Here is a 25,744-nt window from a genome sequence, read left to right as displayed (position 1 = left end):
GGAATTAGAATTAAGGGTTTGTGCCTGAAAGAGGAATGAAATCTCTTGTAAGTATGTAAATATCCGGAAGCAATCCGAAACCTTGAGGGGATCAATATAAGGGTGTAATCAGTTCATGCCAAAACTGAGTATAATCTGATAAAAATAAATAAAATAAATTGAATTTCTCTAATCTACTCAGTGGAAAGACGTTCATAAAAATGACTGTGCACTGATCTTTAGATAAAAAAAATAAAGGAGATAATGGTTGTATTACATATAGAATCAAAACTGTTTTTCTTGACTTTCCATACTTCATTACTTGTCAGCACCATAAAGCTTTGATTATATAAAAATCTGGGCATCAGTTTGGTTCGAGGATATCTAATAATTTTGGAAAACTATTTCCTTTAGAATTAATCGTTTCCATTTCTCAAATGCTGGGTGAAGAAGGCCAGAATTCGAGATAGGTTTCATTCCATTACTCATTTGGATTCGGGATAAATAGATGTAATTACACTATCCCATATGACATGCCTGCCAGCGATTTTAGGAATGAATGGGGTGACTGTGCACTGATCTTTAGATAAAAAAAATAAAGGAGATAATGGTTGTATTACATATAGAATCAAATGTGTTTTTCTTGACTTTCCATACTTCATTACTTGTCAGGACCATTAAACTTTGATTATATAAAAATCTGGGCATCCAGTTTGGTTCGAGGATATCTAATAATTCTAATATTTTTGGAAAACTATTTCCTTTAGAAGTAATCGCTTCCATTTCTCAAATGCCGGGTGAAGAAGGCCAGAATTCGAGATAGGTTTCATTTCATTACTCATATGGATTCGGGATAAATAGATGTAATTACACTATCCCATATGACATGCCTGCCAGCGATTTTAGGAATGAATGGGGTGAAGGAGTTGTATTATAATTTATGACATATACATATATAAAACAAATGATTGTTTCTTTTTCCTCTGCGCCTGGTTCAATAGAAAGTGTTTTATGCCTAACTGCAGTTATGGCCATAAATTTAAAGCGCAAAAGTGACGTTCCAAATAGATTAAAGGAATCACCTGTAAGATGAATTTTACCTTTTTTTTTCCCAATCGGTTAACCCAAATCTCCGTTTCCCTTAGCAACTGAACTGTCAGTTGTCACAAAACCATGAAAGTTCTATCATTATGAGTGTCCCACACATGCATCCCATTCGGAGAATTATTGTTTTCCATTTCAATGCGCTTTTTTTGCTTGCCTTATCTGTGGTTCGGAAGGCATTCGATTACGGACAAAAGCGGTAGTTGGAAATGGCTATCCTTATTAACATGCCATAAAAGCAGTGAGTGTGGATGACGAATTTTCCTGGTGTTCAGGTTGACACATTATTCTTAGCTCCATATCTTTTATACATGGTATGGAAAAATCGTTCAAAAGACCTCCGATATCTATTCAATGCGAGGGTATTGATGTCGGGCGTAATCTTCCACAGAATAACATGATGACCCTGTTGTCAATTGTTGAAATCGTAATTTCAACTGTCGTAACAGTTGAACAGTGCTGGCATTAAACCGTGTCCGCAAAACAGCGAGACTCCCCCGCACCGCTTATGCCGAAGAGTGGTATTCTTTGGAGGGGCTCCAAACACCCCGACCAAATGACACGCGTCTAGTGTACGTCTCCAAAACTGACCATCCCGAGGCGGTAAACTTTGTTTGACTTGTGTGTCGATCAAGTCAATGGACCAGGATTTTCTTCAACTTGCATGAACTTTTTTTTTGATTTAACCGCCGGTTTTAGCATTAATGCATTTAATGAGTCTGTCATAGTCGTACGTAAAAGGTTGGTAGAAACTTTCAATTTTAATGTTTTTATTGCTCACGGAGGTATGGAGGTATGGGCAAGTCAACGCGTCATTAAGTTTTTTTTGGGTTTCTGATATATGTAACTTTGGTGTTCATTTGTGTGTATAATGAAGTGAAAAATAGGAGCACAGTAGTGCGATGAAAAAAAACAAGAGTTGGGGTTAATCTTTCAGAGAAGGCATTTATAAATGTGCATATAAATATTTTATTAGTGGATGAGTAATGTATCAAGCGCAGAAGTGTGAAAGGGGTGAAAGAAGTTTTTTTTTGTTTTGTTATTGAAATGTATTCTCCAACCATATGAATATAATGAAAACATAAGATTTTCTTTTAGAGCAGTAAAAGTAAGTTTTCTTTCTCACACAACAGTGAAAAGAGTTATGCAAATTTTGTTTTGTTGGGAATTTGAAATGTAGTGAGAATGTAATCATGTTGTGTAATAAAATTTTTATTTTACAACAGTGAATGTAAAAGCTTTTCACATAGCAGTAAATGAAGATTTTACAAAGCAGTGTAAATTTCTTTTATGGAGGCAGAGTAATTTTGTTTTTGGTAAAAGTTTTTGGTGAATCCCTGTGAGAGAGAGGATGAAATTTGTATCAGGCAGTTTATGAAATAATACAAGTTTATTTTGGTTGAGAAACTCTATTTTGCTCAGAAATTTTATTTGCTTCCCTGTGCTAAGATCCTGTGGCAGAAAACAGAGCATTTTCTCTCTTCAGTTAATTTGTGTTTGGAATTACAAAAAATTTCCAACATGGTATCAGAGTAGATCCAGACTCTTTGAAGGTGATAAAGAAGCTAAAGGAAGGAGTTTTTTTTCTGCAACAACTTCCTAAGCAGAGTGAAGTCTCAGGCAAAAGAATCCAAGCTATTTCTCAGATTAATTTTCTGTGTTGCTGTTGAAGAAAGAGTCAGTGATTTTAAATACATAGTCAGGTATTTGAAGCATAATTAAGAATGGCAAGGTCAAAGAAGAAAGCCTCCAATCCTTCTAAGGATGTGTCTCCCTCTACTACTAAAATAGAAGACAATATATTTGAAAGCATTTTATTGGAGGCTCCAAGGTTCAATGGGAACTTTGATATATGGGAAATAAAAATGAGGACTTTCTTAAAGTCTCAAGGGATTGAAATTTGGGAATCAATGATTGATGATAGCAGGATGGATAAAGAATCCATGGAATACAATGCAAAAGCAGCAAAGACAATCTTGGATGGACTGCCTGATTCTATAAAGAAGAATCTAGGAAAATATTCATCAGCAAAGGATATATGGGACAGACTTCATGACCTTCACGCGAAAGGAGCACTGACCATGACCATCAGTGAGGAAGGAAATTCTGAACCCATCATAGAAGCTGAAAATGAGAAGGTTGATCTCATCAAGCTTCAAGTACAAGAAAGGGATGAAGAGCTTGCCAGGCTTAAGAAGGAACTTGATCAAAGCAAAAGGAAGCATTATGAAGAAGTCATATCCATGACAAATCAATTGAATAAAGCAAAGAAGCAAGAAGATATCTTGTCAAGTCAACTTGAACAAAGGCACAAGAGAGTGAACAAACTTGTAGAAGAGATTGGACAGTACAAGGTAGAGGTCTCCTCCCTTAAGTCTGAATTACAAGAAGCCAGAAAACAAGCACAAGAAGTTGAGAAGAAAATCGAGAGCAGTCAAGCAAAGAATGAATAAATGAAGTCAGATATTATTTCCCTTAAAATAGTAGCAGCTGAAGCTACTCGTAGCAAAGAAGAAATCGAGGAACAACTTACAAAGAAGAATAATGAGTGTGAAAGATTGGAAGAAGAGATTGTCCTCCTCAGGAAAAAGGTTGAAGGGATGAACAAAATCATGAAGAGCTCTTAAGCCTTGGATGACATGCTCAGCTATCACAGATGTCCATCTGATAAATCAGGACTCGGGTATGTAGGTAAACCCTCAAGCAAGAATGAAAATGCTTTAAGCAAAGGAGATGTGAAGAAGGCAGAAAGAAATTGTGATGCTCCTAGTTCCAACAAAGGCAAGGAGAAAAATCAACGCTACAACAGAATAAATCCTACTCCAAGAAGAAAACCAGCGCCGAGAAGAAATGTTGATGATGTCAAAGAGGCAAGAGGCAATGGTTATCATCAAAGGATCTCAAGGCAGAAAAGCTTCAGAAGTACATCAAAGGAAACCACCATCTACCAGGTACCAAAGTTCATTTTTTGGGTATTGTTATTCTTGTTCAAACATTGGTCATATGGCAAAAGACTGTAGAGAATTTCATAGAGATAGATGTTATGGTCTCCGACAACCTCCAAGAAACAATTTTACAGGAAGAAATCATGAAATCTTATTCATGAACAATGTAGAATGTTTCAAGTGTCATAACATTGGGCATATGGCATGTGATTGTAACTTAACATGGGATCCTACACAAGCTAGACCCATGCGAAAGAAGAAAGTTACACAAGTATGGAGAAGAAAGGAAATTGAGTCCGAAAGTCCCTTGAGCTCCCCAGCCAATCTAAGTTTCTTTTGAGAAGATTTTGCCAAAAGGAGACAAGGCATACACTTAGGGGGAGCCTAAAATTCTTGATCATTATTGTTGAACTAGATTAAAAGTCATTCTTTGATGAAAATCTTCTTATAGGGGAGATATGAAATTAAATCTACCATAAAAGGCAGAGAAGAAAAGTCTGCAGGGCATGGAGATTGCGTGGAGTGAAATTTTTGTTTGACCTCCATATGTCTAGTAAACCCATATGTAAACCTGACTGAATTAATTCCTCACCATGCCGAAGTAGTAAATGAATTTATTATGGCCGTATAGTTATTGGTAAAGTTCTTAAGTTTATTTGTTTTTACACAGCATGTAATGTGGTAATGTAAATGGAGAGAACCCGACAATGAATAAAGAAATGGGAATGAAATGCGCAGAAGTGCGAAGAGGGTAAAAATAGGGGCTGCGTGAAATTTTTGTTGTTGTTGCATTGTAATGCATTACACACAGAAGTGTGAGGTAAGGTTTCTTTATTGTTCAACATAATGTAATAAAAGTGAAGGCGCAGCAGCGTGATAAGAAAAAGGGTAATGTAAGTCTTGTTTTTTGCTGTTGGAGAATATGTAGTAAAAACACACAGGAGTGTGAATATGAAAAATGCAACAGCATGAAGTTTTTTTTTTGTTGAAGAAACAAAATGTAATGGGCAACAGCGCATGTAAAAGAAATTTTTCTTTACACCAGTAAAAGTAAGATCTTGTGTTTACACAGCAGTGTAAATTTGTAAGCTGGGACAGAGTATTTTTTCAGAAGAGACAGTGAAGTTTACTTTTGTTTTGGAACTGCACTTGAAGCAGTCTCTTGGTGAATCCCTTTGTTAAAGAGGAAGATGCTCTTCAGCATAATCTCCAGTGAATCCCTCTATTAAGAGGAAGATCCGTTGTCTTTGGTGAATCCCTCTGTCAAGAGGAAGATGCTTTTTAGCATAGACTGGTGAATCTCTCTCGTTAAGAGGAAGATGCTCTTCAGCATAATCTCTGGTGAATCCCTCTATGTGAGGAAGACCTTTGTGTAACAGCAGTTGTGTAATCCCTCTGTTAAGAGGAAGACCTTTTTTCTATAACAGGTAGCAAAAAGTTCTAGCATTTTATATACTGTCTCAGAATGTTCAGATTTAGTTGGATACACTGAGAGTGATTGGGCTGGAAGTGTAGATGATCGGAAAAGAACTTACGGTTATGTTCTTCACATGGGTTCAGGAGCCATTTTATGGGCTTCTAAGAAACAACCTATTGTGGCGTTGTCTACAGCAGACGCAGAATATGTGGCAGCTACAGCAGCAGCATGTCAAAAAGTTTGGATGAGAAGGATGTTGAAGAGCTTAGGCCAGGAGCAGGCAAAAGCAACAATGATTTTTTGTGGCAATAGCTCAGCTATTGTATTATCAAAGAATTCAGTGTTTCATAAGAGAACGAAACACATTGACACAAGGTTTCATTGCATCAGGGAATTGGTGAACAATGGAGAAATTGTTCTACAACATTGCAAGACTCACGAACAGGTTGTAGACATTTTGACCAAGCCATTGGATCAGAAAAGTTTCGAATTTTTGAGGAAGTTTTTGGGTATGACTGATAACCCAGCAGTTGAAATTAAAGGGGAGTGTTGAAATTTTAATTTCAACTGTCGTAACAGTTGAACAGTGCCGACAGTAAACCGCGTCCGCAAAACAGCCAGACTCCCCCGCACTGCTTATGCCGAAGAGTGGTATTCTTTGGAGGGGCTCCGAACACCCCGTCCAAATGACACACGTCTAGTGTACGTCTCTAAAACTGCTCATCCCCCGAGCGGTAAACTTTGTTTGAGTTGTGTGACTTGATTTTGCGAAATGCGTCCGATCAAGTCAACGGACCAGGATCTTCTTCAACTTGCATGAACCTTTTTTTTATTTAACCACCGGTTTTAACATTAATGCATTTAATGAGTCTGTCATAGTCGTAGGTAAAAGGTTGGTAGAAACTTTAAATTTTAATGTTTTTATTTCTCACGGAGGTATGGGCAAGTCAACACGTCATTAATTTTTTTTTGGTTTTTGATATATGTAACTTTGGTGTTCATTCGTGTGTGTGTAATGAAGTGAAAACGGGGAGCACAGTAGTACGATGAAAAAAAACCAGAGCTGGGGTTAATCTTTCAAAGAGGGCATTTTGAAATGTGCAGACAGCGCATATAAAAATTTTATTGGTGGATAAGTAATGCATAAGCACAGAAGCGTGAAAGGGGTGAATGAAGTTTTTTTTTGTTTTGTCATTGAAATGTATTCTCCAGCAGTATGAATATAATGAAAACATAAGATTTTCTTTTACAGCAGTAAAAGTAAGTTTTCTTTTTCACACAACAGTGAAAAGAGTTATGTAAATTTTGTTTTGTTGGGAGTTTGAAATGTAGTGAGAATGTAATCAGGTTGTGTAATAAATTTTTTATTTTACAGCAGTGAATGTAAAAGCTTTTCACATAGCAGTAAATGAAGATTTTACAGAGCAGTGTAAATTTCTTTTATGGAGGCAGAGTAATTTTTTTTTTGGTAAAAGTTTTTGGTGAATCCCTCTGAGAGAGAGGATGAAATTTGTATCAGGCAGTTTATGAAATAATACAAGTTTATATTGGTTGAGAAACTCTGTTTTGCTCAGAAATTTTATTTTCTTCCCTGTGCTAAGATCCTGTGGCAGAAAACAGAGCATTTTCTCTCTTCAGTTAATTTGTGTTTGGAATTACCAGAAATTTCCAACATCAATGGCATCAATGAATATAGAAGAGAGAACCAATATTAGTAGCCAAAGGATTTGGTGTCGCTAGTGCCAATTTCACTCTGCCTTTCTAGTCATGGATACTTGGAAAGGTGAGTATATGTTAGTGGAAGACGAGTTACCATGAAACCTTAGTAAGGATCAAGTAATCGATTTTCATCAAGTATTTTATGTTAGATTCATTTGTTTTCTCATAGGATATGGTGAAGTCAGAGCCAGTTGGCGAATGTAGTATAAATAGAAGGAAATTGTAGCTTCTGGGGTTTTCTTTCGTAGCAATTAAAACTAGCATTTCTTCTTTGTACGCTTCAGCCATAGAAATATATCTAGCTGCCAACTAGGATTTTTTGCAGATGTCGGAAGTTTATCGTCATGGAGAACACTCAAAATAAGATTAATGACTCTAGGATACAGCTTCTCAAAGTGAAATATTACTAATTGTTTCTTTGCACATAAACTTGCATATGGGATTAGGGTATGTGTTTCTTGTGGAAACGGATTGATCCAAATTGACTAAATGATATGCATTTTTTGCTTGACAACACTTGCACAAATGAAAGGATGCAAGTTTATGTTTGAAACTTTGTAAAGTTCTTTAATGGCATTGAATTCGATGTGGTGTGATTCGATGTGTTCGAGGTGATAGTGGGAATTTCCTGTATGTGGGACAGATGTGTTGTAATCTTGCACTGAAGCCTGATGAAAAACCTCTTGGGTGACCATTGAGGGCCACCATATTGAAGCGCACATGTAGCCTTGCGATTTATATACCGTGTTTTTTTTTGGTCCCATTAAATGGTCGGTATAATTAGTTTCTGGATGGTCACTCATCTAGTCAATCTTTCAACATGAATGCACTTAATTACAAACTTCATAACAGAACTTAATACTTGGTGGTTCATTTCAAGGGTAATCTTGCTTTGTCAAAACATCTTTAGAATACATTTCATAGATTGATTCATGGAAGATTGATTAGGCATGAGGATGGATTAATTTCTTCCATCTCAATTGCTTGTTATTCTTATTCTCTTTACATGTAACATTTGGAGTTTGTATTACAGACGTAATGATTGCTAAGTATTGAGGCCAATTAAATGATTGAAAGGAAAGAATCTATCTTCATCATTTTGTTGCTTAAAATTTTTAATACTCATGGTTATAAACCAACTTGTTCCCTAGCCTGCTTATCTTCCTTTAAAAGATATGCTCTAACTTTGATAATGGATTTGATGTCTAGGTGGCATGATAATGGCAACAATTTGAGTGAATATGCATTCAAATATAGATTGAAATTTTTTATTGCATATTTAGTTATGTCTTTGATGCATTTAAGTTGAGAAAAGAAAACATCACCGTTTTTTTGAAAAAATAAATTTTGGTTTGCATCTTTCATGTTCATGTTAATGCATTGATCCTCCAAGCATTGAATCTTTGGAGCTCATTGTGCAATGATGTTCTGATATTGTGCATGAATTCATTGAATTCTCCATGTGTGTAATCCTTCATGCACGATTGCAATAAGAGCATTGGACATATTCCATTGATCATTGTTAGGTTATAATATGTGAACTAATATATGATAAAACACATAAGATTTCATTTTATGTAAATGGAAGAAAACCACCTAATACAGAGTAGTTAGGATTCAAACGAGATCTCCTGCATGTAGATATTAATATGGCCTACATCTTAAAAAGGGATATGGAATGAACAAATATTTTTCTTTTTTCCATATTGATTAAGAAATATTGCATATTTTGTTTTTCCAAAGTAGTAGGGGAAAAATGCAGAATCCTATTCTAACAGAATATTGATCCCTCGTTTAATAGCTACGAGTAGAAATGGTTGAATAATGGTGATCCATATTCAACATGATAAAAGTCAAATATGGTTGTATGCTTCTGTTGATTAATGTGCTACAGATTCGAGGTCACAAGATTAAAGTGTCTCTCTTGAGGTCCCATTAGGCTTGAAAATAGTGAGTTATGGGTTGTAACATAATATTCTCTTCAATGCATAAAATTTAATTGTTCAAATATGCATGTGCCGCTGAATGCCTAGTTTCAAGTTTGAAAATCTAGGGACTACTAAAGGGGGTGTTGATATGCTAGTAGCTATAGCATGTTGTGCATAGTCATGTGTAGAAACCTAAAAATTCCAATATTATCATAATTAATAAAACGAATACATGGTTAGTAGAGAACTAAGTGGAAGTATGGGTATTGGATTAAAATTTTGATGAAATTTAGTGATATAATCATCACCTTATTCTACCCATATCAAAATCAGATTATGAGTTGCATGGGTTCTAATTAAGGATATAACTTAAGGAAATAAAGTTATGTTTACAAGATCCTAAGAAAGGATGAGACAGGTCTTTTTATGTAGTATGAAACTAGGTATCTTAAAATTGTCATTCATTTTAATATTGTTGTGTTGATTGGTGCACATGCAGGAAAGGATGTAATTCAATTTGGATATGGTTTTCCAATGGACGAAGCATTTTAATAAGAAATTTTTCCAATTGCACATTATTTGAGGAAACAAAACCTTATCAGGATATTATCCATAGTTAATTAATCATGCATAGGTTGGAACCTATGGGTTTCGGTTGAGTAAAGAAATATCGTAACTTAGATATGTAAGAGGAATAAAGTACACTCCAATCTAACCTAAACTATAGACAATATTGTGAAGTGTGTTGATAAAATGTAATACAAAATACTATATACGTATTAAAAAAATAGATAATGCATTAATAATGGTATGATAAGAAGGTCAATGGGACTGACACTAAAAGTACCTCTAGTGGAAATACATAATGAATGGTAAAATAAACTCCCGGGTTAATAGCATAAAGACAATGTTAAGCTTAAGAGAATCCTCTCAACAGTTCACTCAAATTCTAATTGGTGAAACTTTGCAACTTAAGGTGTAGCTTAATGTACATGTCCATCCAGAGATAAATGGGATTCTATGGGTAACATCTCAAAAACATGAACCTTTCCAATCTGTAGAATGAATTGAGATCTTACAAATGTACTTCTTGTGGGAGGTGATATGTGTAAAATGATCGTTGTGCTTCTAATTTATATAAACAAAGTATATATGGGGGTTCTTAGTGCTTTAGACCAATCTTGAGTAGTTTGCTTCTATACACTAGATTCGAAACATGACTCTAAATTAGTAAACAAAGATTTCGTAAACCAAAAGGTTTTGCATAATTACGGCTCACGATGATCTAAAGATATGATGTTAGTAGTACAATAACACATGAATCAACTAAGATAAGGGAAAGGATAAAAAAATCAGCAATGGATCATTGCTAAATTAATATGATGAGTTCATTATATTGATGGATAAATGACCATGGTAATCGAGATTGTGAATAAAATTGGTTCAATAAAATGCTATCCAACAATCTATTCAAATATGTTAGACGATCATACAAATTGAAGTACATATTTTGCATCACTAATTCCTGTCAAGCAATATTGGGAAGTTTCCCTCACAGATTGCATTGATAATGATGTCTTGGATGAATAGAAAAATATAAAAATTATGGTAGGAATTCATGTTAATAAATTTGATAACTGATCTCTTCGTTCAAGGGTGACTTAATGTTAAAAATGGGTGTTAACATGTAAATACCCTAGGATCACACCCTGCTACACATGGTTCCTGAAAACTTGAAGGGTGTGGAATTGAAAACATTGTAACTTCATTATAACTCATGCAAGGGAAAGAAGTTATACCTAAACCAAATTATGAAGGGCCAACAAGCTGTTGAAAGAGGTGTAAAAATAGTATATGACATCACTAGTTAAGTACCAAATGATCATTTTCTTGGTTAAAGATAAAGTTAGGTATCATAGTCAATATTCTGCTTTATGATATTACAGAAGTAATATCCTGTTGTTACTAAAACCTTGTCTAGGTGACAGATTTAATCCCAAAACTAAAATTTATGGATATGGTAAAATTATAGTATGCATGATTACTCTTATGATACTATTTTACTGACATTGTACTAAAACCGCATGAAATGGGAAAAATGAATTGCTAAACAAAAGAACTTGAATACTTTGACATAAATATTTTCACTGGTTGCAAAAGATGAATAGATGTAGCAAATTCCTTATTCTCCTAGCAATAAACTAAGCACAATTTGGTCCACTTAACTAAAGGTAATATAAATAAATGAAGGAATTTTTGGAATAATACTAACATGGTTAGAAACATGTGGATGAAGTATATGTCATGCAGGTGATGCTATGGACATTAGTATGGTGTACCAGTTGTACAGATGGCACTGTGTACAAGTGATGCATATGGTACGAGTATGAATACAGGTATTATAGGATAATATATGACATGTATAGTTATCTGTGTGAAATATACACTATGTGCAAGTACACATGAAGACACTCGATGATTGTTTGGTATGGAAACCAACCTGGAATGTGTACAAAGGAAGGAAGCTAAGAAGTGATTCAAGGATAAGTATCTGTGTTTTATTTCAATTTTGTATGCATATGATTATGAGTTTGGCCTATGAGGATTACAGGTGATCCATAGTTGATGGGTATAAATGATTTTTATGTTTATGTGTGAGCTAACCTGATATGATATTTTGTACATATTGATTTGGAAAATGTGCTAGTTGACATGTTGTATGTAGAGAAACTGTAGGAAGAAAGTGTTTGGAAAGAACACAAAGGATTGGAAGAATGCAGGGGAAGAACATGCATTTCTTCAATTAAAATGAAGGACGGGAAATATAAGTCATAGTTGCTACTCAAATAGTAGTACTGTATATCAAATTATGATAATAATTGTGGTAAACATAGTTGAGTTTCTGCATCTAAAAACTATCAGAAAATTGATTGAAATCAATGTTATAGGTAGAAACGAAAGGAGATATTCTGAATGAACTCCTTTGTAACTGATATATTTCTATCGGAATATCTACATCTGATGGCTAGACCATGAGAGATTGTAAATTTAGAAACGTCTAACCATGAATGAGTAAATACAGTATAAAATGCAGTAATACACCAAGGATAGTGTAAATTTAAGGGGGTGAGTATATAACACCCCTCCCTTATGTGTAAAACTTTGCAAACCTAAGCTGAGAAAAGCTATGTCTGATGTGTAATATAAAAAGTAAATACTTTATGAAATAAATTAATTAATTAATTACTTGGAAAAGAGAGACAACAAGAGATGAGATTCTTGCCAAATCCCCTTAGTGAATGGGAAAGCATAATTCTTTAATGATAAAGCTTATAGATTCAATTCTAGATAAGCTAGATGGATTGGAGATAAATATCCATTGAGAAAAATATAAAATCTTTGTGGGAGAGAAAGGAAATCTTTTGTTAGGAAAATCCTTGCGGGAGAGAAAGGCAAGCTTTTTTGAGAAAAGCCTAGGGAGATGCATAAAAAAGATCCATACAAGCGGGACATCACTAATGGAAACCATATCATGCAAGAGGGTATTAAATACCCATTGTAGAGATCAAGAGGAGGCAGTTGATCAATGGGAAGAACCTCGACTTGAGGGTGAACTAGAAGATTTAGTTCTAGGTTGGATGGCAGTGCTCGGTTTTCCAAGTGACATTATTTAAATTTCTCTTATCGGATTCCATTACATGGGATGTGCTATATGTTGTTCCTTACCTTGTATATTGTTGAATTCTCTTAGCATATTCTTTTAGTTGTATGTGTGATCTTTGTATAAGAGGATGATTGAATAATGATGCATGAGACAACTATGTATGATGAATGATTTTGGTTTGAAATAGTAGAGTCTATGGTTTAGGTTTTCAAATCTATGCCTTATGCACCATAGGATGAATTGCATCCATTGAGGCTCATTTTAGCTATTTATTCGTATTGCATAAGATATATATCGATTTTACTTTTGACTATGAAAATAGGACTATGAACATGTTATATGGAAAATCTAGTTACAATGCATTGATGACATTATCTCTGTTAATGTTTTTGTTGAATACTCAAAGGAGGGAAACTCGAATGCAAGATCTTAAGTGATCACGATAGATTCCTCCTCTGTGATTTGATGTATGCATGGGTAGAGTTGTATGTGCTAGATTTTTTATTAGATAATTATATATGAACGAATGTGATGACTAGTACATCTAAACTTATTTCAAGTTAAAGTTAGTGAAGGAACACCATATGCGGAACTTAATATTGTGCCTAGGAGGTATCTACGAGTAGTATGAGGTTCTAATATGGTGTCGAAAGAGGTATGTTACAACTCATCCTATGTGGAGACATTTAGTATTTTAATCTTCTCCTTCCTTATATATATATATATATATATATATATATATATATATATATATATATATATAGTTCCAACATATTCATTACTTGTTATCAAGATTTAATATCTCATTAATACGATGGACATGCTTTACCATTATTACCAATTTCTTTAATTCTCACTCTCTGCCATGCATATTTATAATGATTGAAATATCAATTTTAGATTATGCTATACCACCTTCATGCCCACATCGAATCACTTGACAATATCTTAAGCTTTAAAAAATTTCACACATATTGAAAACTTTCACATATATAATAAATAGAATTTTGCATCTTCACATCATTCGATAGTAACCAATGGATGTTTGATCGTTCAAATTAATAAACATGCTAATTTGTTGTTATATCTATATCTATATATATATATATATATATATATATATATATATATATATATATATATATATATATATATATATATACTTTTCATTCCACTAAAGTTCATCAAGAGAATATTATATGCTTAACAAGTTGAAAGTTGATTGAATCTTCAAACAAAGTCAATTCGAAATTTTAGGACAATAGCCTTATTATGTAAGAAACATTTCTTTGGTTGTCTAATGAAGCATGTTAATAAACTCTTAAAAATGAAATTAATAAATTATATGTACTTCGATCAAGATTCAAATATCCCATAGTTTTTTTTTTGTTGAATTTCCAAATATATTGTAATTCTCTTACTACCTTTACACTAAGCATTTAATAAGAACGTGGTCACAATCAGTTAAGTCTCATCAACCTTAAAGATGTGGATATGCTCATTTTATTCATAGGATTCGTAATTAATTGATCGTTGATGTCTTATCTCAAACTCTGGAGTCCCCTGCCAGCCCACATGTTGTCCCAGTCAACTAATTTTTGGGATGGTTAAAGTGTGGCTTCTTCATGTCTACCTGGCATGATAGGTCTCACGTCCCCTAGTCCAGGCTATCAAACCCCCATCGGGAACCTTTGAACTGCCCAACCGCAGTTTTCACCTCTTATGGCATGGTTATGTTAGAGTCGTATATATGTATGTAGTGATCAACTTAATTAATTTTTGGTAGCCATCCTAGTTCAGGTTTATTAATTGAAGTGATTAGCTTTTAAGTTACTATATCTATACTTGTAAATGTGCATTTTTCACCTTAAAACATGCATGATAAAAATGCATGCAACATCCCATTGTTTCAAAACAATAAATGATGAAACCATGCTTTGCACTAAGAAGTAGCCATTCCAAGCATCAAACCAAAAAAATAGAAATTCCAAAAATTATGACATAATAATAATCAAATCCCACTCCCAAACAACCATCATGAAATCAACCATTTTTTTAAGGAAACGCTGCATACTCATAAAGCAAAATTTTACCCAATCCAAAATCAACTATCCTTCAAGTCACGAATGAATGATACGACTGCCATTAGCAGGATTGAATGTCCTCAGAAGAATCCCAAATGCCAAGAAGACTCCATACACCAAGAGAAATCTCTAGCTCAAATTCCCAACCACATTGGCAATCCTTCCCAACATTGTTCCTCATTCCGCCTACCGAGCACCTATCTAGATAAATGAGAGACGATTAATTACAGATGCCAATACTTCCTAATAGAAGGAGGTGAAAAACACTCTTCCCCAAAGGGAAATAAAGATCTTCTTATCTTCTTCTGGCTCTACCCAATGATATATTTCCAATCGATCGACTAGGTAAGAGAGAACCTTCGAATCGATCAAGCTGACATGATAACAATACATTGCCAATGTGAAGATCGAAATATTACCCACACTGACTCCTTTCATGGCAACTCATGCCTCTAGATTGGAAGATAGGTAGTATCATGGATCAAAAGGAAACACCAATCTTTAAATTGATTTTCTCCGTACCTCTAGTTGGGAAAGCATTGTTGCTTTAAAACTACCCATAAAACATTGGTCCAAAGCTACCATAACCGATGCACATTCAATTCTAACGTAATTGAAAAAGGCATTACTCTCTCAGGCAACACATGAATTAATAATACAACATCACCATAGTGTGAAAAAAAACTACCTTGGTGTTTATATACATGACGTCCTTTGCTTGCAGATATATCATGGTTCACCTTTCTCCTTTTCTTTGCCTATTGTGCATAGTTTCTCTTCATGCTTTGCAATACACGACTATAGATAATTCCTTGCCTATAGGGACTGTGTCCACCCATGACTCCTCTTTCATGTTGAATACCAATATTGATGTAAGCCAACTAAAATGGATTTCTCAATTAGATGAAATATTTGAGTGAGCGTTGATGTGGCATGCAATATACCTTCCCAATTGAGAGGTGGGCATGTGAATCCAGGTGGAGTAGTCAGGCCGCAGTGAATAAAAGTTCTAGAGCTAGTGGAACGATGACGTTGAGGTTGATTAGATTGAGGTGGATAGTTGTACATAAGCAAAGCATTGGTTGAGAACATGGTATCCAATGCCTATGTGCACCAATCCCCCCAACGAATCAACGCGAGCTCCTAGATTAGGTGCATCTAAATGACATGATGAACTCCCACCTGCCCGATCTGTCATCTGCAGGGCTACTTCTACCGCTTGGGATGCTACGAGTCCCTTCGCCGGGATGACAATGATAACTATTGCATCCCATGACAAGAGCAGACATGGTGGTTGGTAGGTTTTAACCCCGTATAGAAATTACCTACATACGAATTCTAAAACACAGAAAATAAACAATGCGAGAGAATAAGACATAAAACACAGATACACAGAGATTTTCCCCTGGATCCCAAAACCGAGTCTACCAGACTGATTTTTCATTATGTTCCTTTCAATTATAGATGTCGAAGCATCCAATAGCATGGACTGAAAACCATCGTGCCAAAAACCATGGACCGAAAACCATCGCATCCAAAGCGATGTGTGAAAGCCATGCACAAAACCATAGGTAGGTCCGCCCGACCTAATATAGTGTCAAATTTTTTTCCCAATGGCACTACCCCATAGCCCGTAGATGGGGGCTACCGGCCCCCTTCAGACCCCTGGACAAGGGGGCTTATTGGCCCCCCTATGACCCCCCTATTGGCTTTTTCGCCCCTCTAACCCCTCGGTTAAATACGTGGGCTAGTCGTGGAAATAATATAACACAACCCAACATTTTCCCACTTGTTGTTTTATTTCGAGAGGGTGCCACAGGAGAGCTTAGTCATTTATCCAGTCCTGCAATGCCCATTGTTTCTCTACACCAAGAGAACTTCTCAGAGCTCAAATACTTTGTTAATGCATCTGTAGCATTCTTCTAAGTGTCCACCTTTACCAGTAACACCTTTTTGTCTTCCATCATATCCCTCACAAAGTGATACTAAACATCAATGTGTTTTGTCTTTGAATGATAAGTAGGGTTCTTTGCCAATAAAATTTCACTTTGACTGTCATAGTATATCCTTATAGCTCCCTGTACCAACTCCATACTTGAACACAATCTTTGCAAAATGCTTCCTTGCTTTCATGAGTGGCTTCCATGTATTTTGCCTCTGTAGTTGATTGTGCCACTACAGATTGTTTCTTACTCATCCAATTGACTACACCTCCAAATAGGTTAAACACATACCCACTTGTAGATCTTCTCTGATTCTTATCTCTAGCCTAGTCTACATCAATAAGTCCATGAATATCGAACACTTTGTCCAATCCTGGTCTTCCTTGGTAGAAAAAACTATAATCACTAGTGCCACACAAATACCTCAAAACCTGCTTCACTATTGTCTAATGCTCCTTTGTTGGTTTTGACATAATCCTGCTAAATAATCCCACTGCATGTGCAATGTCTTGTCTATTACAGACCATTGCATACATTAGGCTACCAACTGCACTTGCATATGGAACACGAGACATGTCCTCTTCCTCTTCTTGTGTTTTGGGACACTGTTCAATAAATAACTTCACACCTATAGGAATAGGAACCTTCACTGGTTTACTATCCTACATATTAAACCTTTGCAGTATTTTCTCAACATACTTCCTCTGGTTTAACCAGAGCTTCCTCTTTTCCTAATCTATTTTAATTTCCGTGCCCAAAATATATTTTGTAGCACCAAGATCTTTCATGTTGAATTTGGACGACAATTGGGTCTTCAAATCCTAGATAATTTCTTTGTCATTTCCAACCAACAACATATCATACACATACAAGACCAGAGAAATAACATGGTCACCAATTAATTTAAAATACACACGGTGATCTACTTTGCTTCTAATGAAGCCAAGTCCCCATATAAATGTATCAAATTTTTGATACCACATCCTTGGTGACTTTTTTAACCCATATAGTGACTTATTTAACTTGCATACCAGTTCTTTCTTACCCTTCATTGTAAAACCTTCATGATGCTTCATGTAGATCTCCTCTTCCAGATCCCCATGAAGAAATGCTCTTTTCACATCCATCTATTCTACCTCAAAATAAAAAGCAACAATAATAGATAGAAGTAATATAATAGAAGATACCTTGGCAACAGAGAAAAAATATCACCAAAATCAATTCTTGACACCTGGGAATAACCTTTTGCTACCAACCGAGATTTGTATTTCTCCACCTTTCCTTTTGCATTTGTCTTCTTCTTGAACACCAATTTGTTGCCAATGGGTTTCCTTCCAGGTGGCAACTCCACCAGATCCTATGGCTCATTTTTGTGAAAAGATGCCATTTCATTAACCATGGCCTCTTTCCAGAGTTTTCCATCCTCTGAATCTATTGCTCCCTTCATAGTTCTGGGAACATCATCATTAATAGATAAAGAAAACTTTGAATAGAAAGTAGATGGACTATACCTTTATGGTTGTCTTCTTTCTTGAACCGATCTTCCCACACCTGAAGTTTGTGGCTCTTTATCTTTTGATTCCTCCTTTGTTGTAGAGTTTGATTCTTCATCCCTAAGCCCAAACTCTATCTTTTCAAGTTCCTTTGATGCGAATTCATGTTTAATAAGATATTTCACCTCTCTGGACACCACATATCAGTTGTATACAAACTTCCTTGTTACTCAGTTGCAAAGCTTATAACCCTTTAAACCATCCTTATACCCAATAAAGATGCACTTTTCAGATTTAATATCCAACTTGGTTCTTTTCTCCTCTGGAACATGTACATATGCATCACGTCCAAATATCCTCAGATGTGAAAGAGAGGGTTTCTTACCAGTCCATACCTCTTGTGGAGTCTTATCCTCCAACGTTGATGAAGGTGATCTATTGACCAGGTAACATGTTGTCTCCATCGCGTCTGCCCATAATTCTTTTCCTAACCCGGCACCACTGGGCATGCTTCTTACCCTTTCCATCAATGTCTTGTTCATTCTTTATGCAACTCCATTTTTCTCAAGTGTATATGGACTATTTTTTTGTCGTGATATACCACACTTCTTGCATAATTATTCAAATTCCTTACTGCAAAAATCTCCACCGCTATCTGTTCTCAGCACGTTTATCTTCTTCTCTATCTAGTTTTCCATTAGAGCCTTAAATTCTTTAAACCTATCAAAGACTTCATATTTCTTCTTAAGGAAATATGTCCATGTATTCCTTAAGAAGTCATCTATAAATGATACATAGTACATAGACTTACCCAGTGATGGGACCTTCATAGGTCCAAACACATCATTGTGCACAAGCTTTAATATTTGTTTCTCCCTCTTACCACCAGAGGGGAAACTTACTCGAGACTACTTCCCATATACACAATTTTCATAGAAATCAAAATTCAGAGAGCTATTACTCATACCTTCTACCATACCTTTACATGAAGTTTTGGAAGGCCCTTCTCTCCAATATCTCCAAGCCTTTCATGCCACAACATGGTCTTCTCTCCAGGGACCACTAGATTTTCTTCTCCACTTTCAGGAACCATGGAACTGTTGCAACCATCAACAACAATGCTACCTTATAGCTTGTACAGATTTCCAATCCGAACTCCCCGCATCAATACAAGTTCTCCCCAAACCATCTTGCAGGTATCCTTCTCAAACATTGTTTTTACACCTGCATCATTCAGCTTTCTTACAGAAATTAGATTTCTAGCCAATGCAGGAATATGCAGAACACCTGGAAGTGTTCTAACCCTTCCACCTTGCAACTTCAACTTTACTTTTCCACGAGCAATAATTCTAAACTTCCTATCATCCCCTAAGAAGACATCACCACCATCATATTTTTCATACTCGCACAACCACTCTCTATGGGGAGTGAAGTGAAAATATGCACCTGATTCAATCAGCCATGCCTCATGATCTACATGTGTACTTGAAGAAGCCAAGTACGCATCCCCACCTTGATCTGAAGTGGCTTTTGCCTATGCAGAAGGAGCATCATCAGATCCCTTTCCTTTGTCAGGAGCTTTATATTTATAGTCCCTTTTGTAGTGCACTTCCTTTCTGCATTTCCAACAAACTACCTTTACAGGTTTTCCTAGAGATTTAGAACTCCCTCTAGATTTAGATCTCCCACTCGATGACTTATTTTTGTTTCTGTTTTGGGACCGTCCTCCTACAGACAAGGCATCACCATTTTGGCTCTCCATACTTTTCTGTCTCATCTCCTCCATCAGCAAGGATGAGACTATTTCATCAAACTGCAAGGCAATTGCATTGCTACCTATTGCAATAACCAGATTATCCCATGAATCTGGTAGATAAAAAAACAAATTGATGCACTTATCTTCATCTGAAATTTTAATATCAACAGATAAAACTTGACTTACCACACTATTAAATGCGTTCAGATGCTATGTCACTGAGTCTCCAATTTTCATCCTTAGGTTATAGAACATTTTTCGTAGGAATAGTTTATTCACCAAAGACTTAGATTGGTACAAATTCCTTAACTTGTCCCACAAAACATTAGCTATAGTTTCCCCTGATACATTCAACAATACTGAATCTGAAACACACAATCGTATTATGCCCTTTGCCTTCTGATCCAACTTTTTCCATTCTTCATTGAACACTCCCGTTGGTTTAGTACCCGGTTCTACCACAATCCACTGATCTTTATCCACCAATAGATCCTCCATCTTGAGTTTCCACAACTGAAAACTATGACCATTATTTCTCGATCTCTATCTTTCCACTGCTCGCCATCTTCTTTCACCACCAGAATCGATCTCGCAGATCCCCACTGAACGGGGTCTACCACAGGCCTGAGCAAAACCCTTCAGCAACAAAGGCGTCCCTTTGAAGACAAAACAACTCTGATACCAAATGTAGCTTTTGACCCCATCCAAAAATTATATGCATATTAATTGTAAAACACAAACAATAAACAATGCAAGAGAATAACACGTAAAACACATATACACAGAGATTTTACCCTAGATCCCAAAACCGTGACTACCAGATTGATTTTTCATTATGTTCCTTTCAATGTTACAATACATATTTATACATGCTGAAGCATCCAATGCCATGGACCAAAAACCATCGCGTCCAAAACCATGGACCGAAAACCATCGCGTCCAAAACCATGTGCGAAAACCATGCACAAAACCATAGCTACGTCTACCTGACCTAATATAGGGTCCAAAAAAACATTCGCTGAGGCGCTGCCCCAAACCTCATACGGGGGGCTACCCGCCCCCCTCAAACCCCCTAGACAGGGGGGGTTTCCGCCCCCGCTGTGGACCCCTCCTGTGCAGTCGATGCAATGAAGGGGGGGCTCCACCCCCCTCTGACCCCCTAATTAACTACGTTGACTAGTCATGGAAAGAATATAGCCCAACCCAACAGTATGATAATCTTCCTAGATTTGCCTTTGATTAAGTGAATATGATATTAAAACTATGAGAAGTGAAGGAAACCACACAAAGGCCAAAGGAAGTAGTTGGATATTCGAGCTCACAAGGGATGGATCTTATAGCAACGATGTTTATTTCACAACACCATTTTCTTAATTTGATTATCGATATGACTAGAAATCCTATGTCCTTTGCCATACTTTTATCCTAAACAAAAATAAGAGCCACCTCCTCCACGTCGGCAGTGCTTATACACCAATCATAGTCTGCATAAACTTTAGCCAGAAAGCCTCGTCTGAATCTTGATTTGCAGTTCAGATGGCACTTCCTCCCATGTATTCTCTATTACATTCCTCTCCTCTTCATTCGATGAGTTTCCTTCCATGACATTCATCTCCACTTTCTTCGAGGATCTTCTCAACACATTTCTCATCACCCTCTTATTCTTTGAGTCAATGTTAAACCATGCTCAATGTTACACATTAAGACAGAGTGGATTAGTTTTCCATTGTTCATTTAGTTCATTGTCTATTGTGTTAGAATGTATTCCACATCTTGCACAAGAAATCTTGGAAACTTACGCAACCATATTATTCACTTGAAAAATATGGGAAGAAACTTAGCATCTTGGCATGGCAGATAATGTCACAAAATTAAACAATTAAAACCATCATTGTATAAGGACGCTCTTTTTCAAGATGCCTAGAAACCTCCCATTTTTTGACAATCAACTTTAAATGATTTGATATAATAATATTTTATATAGAATGGATTATCATATATGTTATTACCTCCACATTCCCTCAAATAAAACATTTTTAAATATTTAGATTCAACCTTAAGGAAACCTCATTTCCTTTGATTGCGAGTAATCAATATGATATTCACATGCTTCTGAGTCCTTTTCCACTTTATTTTAAGATTTAAGTTCAATCCTTTATGGCTTCTAGTTTATTAAATTTTTTGTAGCCCAAAACTTTTACTGCAACCTCTTATTTGTTTAGGACCTAATTTAATGCCCTCATTCCTATCCTACAGAGGTGGATTGTCCCATAGGGTGTAGTATTTGAACTTATGCTCTAATACCATTTGTAAGATACCCTTGAGCCTAATCTGAGAATTTACTACCAGGCTCTCATTTTATAAAGTTTCTTCGGTTAAAGTTAAGATTCAACTATCGTCACAAGTATAATTATTCTGTCCTTATATGTAGCTATACTCATATCTGTAACTTTTGAACAACATAAAAAATAATGAAGCATATTACTACATACTCCTTCTACGCTTTACGGTATCCATGATGTGGATGTTTAGATTCATTCATAAGAATTTTATGTCAGAGAAACCGTTAAGCATAATTTACAATTTGAGTAAAGGAATAATCATGGCATGCAACCAATAAAATTCTTTGCTAACTCCACACAAGCATTAGTGGAACCTTATCTTCAGTATTTTGTAGCTAGCATAGCCATGAATCATGATCCTACATGCATAGTCAAACACGTTACTGACCTAACTCTTATGCAATATGCATAAATAGCTACTAGCCTCATTGTATACATTTCCTATAACACATAATGCATGGCATAAATAGCCTGAACCATAGACTATACAATTATAAGAATTATAACGTAATTGTTTTGCATGCATCAATGTCTCATGCATAATTATTTGCCAACTTAAAACAAAGACATCACCTAAGGTTAGAGGCATACTACATTTAATGGTGATCAAATTTAGCTTTAATACATATCCCACACATTCATATATGATCATCCCATAGAAAAAATTAGTATAGGAAAACCTACTTATGTATACTGGTCACATGTAGATTCTACCCTTAGTAACATTGCTAGATAGCTCCTGGACTCAAGTATTAATAACCACCTACTATACTTCTATCACTAACTCTACACTTGGATACAATATAATTCACATGCATAAGAATTCAATCATTCTCATAAATAAGATAATGCAAACATATATACATCTAAGTGGAATGATTTCACAACATAAAAAGTACGAAGGGAATATTCAACATATTCCATGCAAGTGAATCCAATTAAATTAGGAGAAAGAACAACACTTGGAAAACTGACCAACACCACCCAACCTAAAATTGATTCATCCAGTTCATGCCTGAGCCGAGGTTCTTGCCATTGATCAGCTGCCTCATGTTGGTCTCTGTAATGGGTATTTAATACCCTCTTTCATGATATGGTTTCCATTAGCGGCATCCCATTTTTACGGATCTTTCTCTCCATTTGCCTAGGCTTTTCTTAGAAAAACTCACATTTTTCTCTCGTGACGCTTTTCCTCAGGAAGGCTTTCCTTTCTCTTGCGCAAAACTTTTATGCTTTTCTCAATTGATATTTATGTCCAATCCATCCATCTTTTCTAGAATTGAATCTACACGTTTTATCATGAAAGAATTATCCCTTCCCATCCACTAATGGGATTTTGCAAGAATCTCATCCTTTGGTGTTTTCGAATTAATTAATTTATTTTATTTATTTGATAATGAATTATTTACTTCCCTTGTTACACATCAAACCTAGCTTTTTTCAACTTAAGTTAGGAAATTTTTACATACAAAGGAAAGGTGTTGCACAATTGATGATCAACCCTCTTATGTTTAATTGGTTGAACTCTTTGCCCTCCTATATATAGATATTTCTCCAGTATATTTGCATTGACATAATCATAGATTCGTCGAAAAATACCCTGCAATGTGTTTAGTAATAAATTTTTCTTCTCAATGATGAACCATTTTCCATGAGTGGATCAGGTAAATTGATTATTATGGTATAAAATTAGCTCATCTTGCTGGAAAATGTGTTTGCAATACATTATAGCATATATTAATGGTGTGGCCAAGTCATTATTTTTAGTACTAAAGTTATTCTATGTCTCTTGTATCAAATGCTTTTATCAAATTAGTTGCTTTGGTTTGGTTTTTAGATTCATAATTAGTTATATAGTACAAGGAAGCTTTCTATAATCCATATATAAATAGTAATATATATATATATATATATATATATATATATATATATATATATATATATAGATGTTATTGTATTTATAGTAACATTACTATCTATTAAGTTTCAAATCATACCTATAGTATATTAGATAATTTATATATTTATATTATTAATATATTATAGTTATTATAAAGAGTTTAGTAAATAATTATAGTTTAGGGGTCTAAGTGTTTAACTAGTTAATTTTAATAATGACTTTAATTATTTTAATTAACCTATAATCTCAATATTATTATCTGTACTTCAGTATAGGATAATGAAAAAGATATACTAAAATATAATGTTATTACTTTACTTATGTTTTAAATTTATAATAGGATAATAACTATTAATAGGAATATCCCTATACCGTTATTCATTTAATGGCCTATTTAAATATAATTAACGTGAATATTAAGACTATTATAGTGGATAAGTAAGAATAATAAAGATATTATATCATGTCGCCTTAATATTATACTATTTATGATATTAAATATAATGACTATAATAATATATCTTATAATAAATTTTATAGTTAATAGTTATACCAATAATTTATACTATCCAATTTTAATATAATATATTTTCATTTAATATCTAAATATAGTATAATATATTTTTTCTTTGAGTTGGCTTCAGTGAGACTTTTTGGAAGCTTTTCAGTGGGTTTGTTTGGTCTAATTTTTCTAATCTGTGGCAGAAATTTATTGAAATCACAAGTTCGATGAATAACCCCTGCACAATCCAAGTGCCCTAGGGTTTTTTAGGGTGTTGAATCCATATATATAGTCAAAAAACCAGTTTAAATAACAAAAATCAAGATTTCACCTCAATTTTTTGTGCCATATTTTTACACCAGAACGTCCAAAAAATCACACTAAAAGGAACTCTTTTCACGAATTATTTAGTTTGATTTAAGATTTTATTCCTATGCTCAAAAATCTTGGAGAGAAACCTCTCGAGTTCACTATGATTTTTACATCGTAAGGCTACAAATCTCAGTATTGCAACAAAGATTATGAAACTGATATCTAATGTGGTTGTGTTCCGGGCATTCTAAGAGAAAATGATTTTCGTCCTCACTGTTCATATTCTCACAAAGATGACAAATCATTTCAATCCTAATGTTTTAGGAACTATTTCAAAATAAACATATTTAAAATCAAATTATAATATATTAGAACATTTATATATTTAAAAAATTAAATAACAAATTACCCATAATTTATTGATCATCAATATATTAGATTTACACTTACAATAATATATTATGTTATATTATATTTATTTATGTTTATTATAATATATTATGTTATATTATATTTATTTATGTTTATTACATTTGTATTTATTATGTAGATAAAAATACAATAATAAAAACTCATTGGTAAAAACAATTTTAAATTTATCATTTTTATAATTTATTTTCTCCCCTCTAAATTGAACCTATTACATATATATATTA

Source organism: Pinus tabuliformis, chromosome 1_2, assembly GCF_031772625.1.
Source record: "Pinus tabuliformis cultivar Carrire ecotype Pingquan chromosome 1_2, CPIR1, whole genome shotgun sequence".
In the NCBI taxonomy this organism is placed as follows: Eukaryota; Viridiplantae; Streptophyta; class Pinopsida; order Pinales; family Pinaceae; genus Pinus; species Pinus tabuliformis.
The sequence above is the reverse complement of the archived record's forward strand: the minus strand, read 5'-3'. Positions refer to the sequence as shown.